Raw genomic sequence first — 3,668 nt, forward strand, 5'->3', positions numbered from 1 at the left:
TACAACTTAAAAATACAAATCAAATAATTAACTAATCTAAATATTAAATCTTATATATAATAATCAATTATGAATAATTATAGCAAATCAATTAATCATGTATCTAACTATTATAAATTATTAATGAACTATCATTAATTCATAACTACAACACAAATAAAATAAGTATTTTTTTAATATTATGATTTTGACTAGATCTTGCTTAGGATACATTATAAAGACGTCGGTGTGATTTTTTAACAATAAAGTCCAACATGACATTTTCATTTTTTTTTTAAGTTGTTACTTAAATGATAACTTATTTTTAATTATAAAATTGTAATTGGTATTTGGAAAATAAAGTTGTACTATATCCCGATGACCGATGGGCTAAGGAGAATCCGGAATCAAAACAGACAACCGACTAATCGTTAGACAAACACTAATCGGAAAGGAAATATTATTAATGGCCAATTAATATGTTTAATGACCATACTAAATGCGAATATACACTACTTATGGATGATTGAATTGTCATATTGCACGAGAATATGATATTAATGGACAATTAACATGTATTATTGAATTTGATTGTCTGGTTTAATGATTAATTAATGCTCTCGAGGCTTATAAATATACTATTAACGTTCACCTAAAATAACCTTGAGCTATCCTAAATAAAATATAGACCTCTTTATACACCATATCTCATGCTTATAAAATACTATTAACTTTCAAGTAAAATAATCTTGAGTTATCCCAAATAAAATATAGACCTCTTTATACAACATATCTGACTTGAGCGTCAGAGTATCTTTTGCAAGTTCATCACCCATCGAAGGATTGTGTTATCAGAAAAGATTAAAAGACCCAAAGAGAGGAGAAAAGAAAGACCAACCGACTCTCAAACCAATTTTCCTGAAACAAAAGTAATATGTATAAATTAAAATTACTGATATGACTAATTATTTTTTATGATTTATAATTTTTAATCACAATAGTTTTATTTATAAAAATAATATTTAAATGTTTAGTTTTTTTTAGAATATAACTAGTTGTCTTTAAGATGATCAATTTAAGATCAATTTAAAATAATCTTTTAATTAATATTTTTGATATATATGTGACGAAAGTGATATTAAATATTATTCGATACGCGAAAATAATATAATGTATAGAAGAATAGAGTCAAAATTCTTACGACAGCTTATCCTACATATCAATCTTCTATATTTTCGTGTAGTTTTTTCTGTAACACATAAGAAACCTAGAAAAGTAAATTACACTTCAATGACAACCTTTGAGAAAAACAGAATTTAATTGAAGTTGTTGTAANAGTGAGAAACTCANTGAATAACNTCGTCTTNTTGAAAGCACTCACTTTAGTCATTTCCAATAAAAATTTCTCTAATATTGGTTAAAGAAAAATAAAACATTTACACATCATTATCAGAGATATTGGCATTTGACTGCACTTTTTNATGAATCGTACTTCTGAATTGAAGGAACAACGTGTTGTTAATTCACTTGAAGATCCTACAATTTCTTCACAATTTTATAATTTATTTATTTNTAATATGTGAAAGAAAAAATATTAATCCAAATCAAAAGCAAGTTTTAGGAAAGGAAAAAGGTAAGAAAAAGAGGGAGCTAGGTGTAGTTGTGAGCAGGGATTCAGTGCAGTTATAGCCACTTTAATTAGTTACACGTGTCCCGCGTCTGTTTCGCATTAATTNACCCAAGTGGCAACCTTAGGTCACTTTCATTTCAGCTTTTCCATAAAGAAGAGATTTTAATGAGACAAGAAAATGTTTACATTATATATGAAGTCAGTGAAAAATGGTTGGATAGCCAAATAAATACTGCATTTGTATAGTTTCCTCCATACATAATCAACCCTGTGCATGTTTAAAACTAGTTCATGGCAAATTAAACATCTCTTTCCAGTTACTATTTTTCTCCAAAGGTTGTGATTAACCTTGGTGGTAAGAAAACCTCAGACGTACGCTAGAGTCTCCGGCGCTTTAATTTTCCCATGGGCACATAGAATACCTTAAAACCATACAACTGCAATGTATAAGTGTCATCAGTAGTTTTTAAAAAGATAGCAACCCACCTACTAATCTAGTTGGGATAAGATGGGTAATAATAAAAGTTAGGTAATCGTTGATGGGGTCGATACACCCCACACTCGTGTATAGTTCTGAGCCAGAATTGTGAGGTCAACATGCAAACTACAATTCCATAAATAAGCTGAAAGAGAAGCTAAAATTAAGAGCAAAGGACAGAATCGATTCGTCTGATCCAAAAAATGAAGTTAGGAATGGCGAGAGGGGAAGTGTGTACTGTTTTTGGTATTAACAACGTGCTTGGTATGTAGAGGTGCAAGTAGGTAACAATCAATATGAGCATCACAAGGTCGATCGGTCATCAACTGATTCTCTATAAAAGAGGATTCAGTCAAGACCGAATGATTTGGGGAGGACCGAATGGTACTAATGACCTTCAATCACCGATTCCAGAATTTCACTAGGTTTAATAAATTTATTCTAGGTTCCTAACCAATTTCAAACATATCATAGAACAACATACAATATTTCAACATACCAAAAATCATCAAACATACCCATATTAAATCATGCATCCATACATACAAAGTAATCATAATTAAATCTTATAATTTCCCTTACCTCTAATTCGGCTTCTAAGTCTTTGGCAACAACTACTTCTATGGTTTTCAAGGTCCAAGGTCTGATTACAAGATAACGGGTTCAAAGAAATGGCTTAACAACCACATGCAAACTTAAAGGGTGTGTGCATGCAAGAAGACAAGGAACTTCCAAAAAGGGCAGAAGTACTTACGAGTTCAAATGGAATTCTGATCGGTGCAAATGAAAGCTCTTGCCACCGGGAGTATTTAATCTGAAAGGAAGTATATGATCAGAGGAGGAGAAGGGGTTAGAATTCTAGAGAGAAAGTTTGAAGGTTTAGAGAGAAAGAGGAGAAAATGGTGGATTCTGGAAACTGAGTCTGAGGAAGAAGAAAGGTTGCATGCACAAAGTGGTGTCAGTTTCAAAATCTCACTTTAAATATGGCCACAAAAATGGACGTTTGGTCCACTCCCTGCCTGCCACATGGCTTCCACTATCTGGAAATCCACATTCCCTCTGCTGCTACATGTCTACCGAAGACGGGAAATTAAATTAACTGTAAGACTTGTCTCCCACTTACATGGGAAAACTAGAAGAAAGACGCAACATGTGTACTTTCACTAAAGTAGGATATTTAATGGGATGTATATATTAACTTTTCATTAATCTTGCAATGTAGTTTTACAAGAGACAAGTATATTCTCCCATCTCTTATAATGGAACTCTGAAACTTTTATCCACTTGCAATTATTTAGAAAAAAAAGTTTTAAATTGAAACCAATTATTATAAACTTTAGTCATAATCGATAACAAATATTTCTAAGTATAAACTTGTAAGCAATTATTATAAATGCTATTTCTCCATATATTACTAAATTTGATTAAATTCTAAACAGAATGAGACATAATAAGAACATAATGAAAAGCTAGTTTGGAATTGTTTTAGAACAAGAAATATTAGTCGCTTTTATGTCTTTTAAAAATGGAAAATGTTTTAGAATATAATCTAAATACAAAAAGATAACTCCAAATTTATAA

The sequence above is a fragment of the Vigna radiata genome, chromosome 2 (assembly GCF_000741045.1).
Source record: "Vigna radiata var. radiata cultivar VC1973A chromosome 2, Vradiata_ver6, whole genome shotgun sequence".
Classification (NCBI taxonomy): Eukaryota; Viridiplantae; Streptophyta; class Magnoliopsida; order Fabales; family Fabaceae; genus Vigna; species Vigna radiata.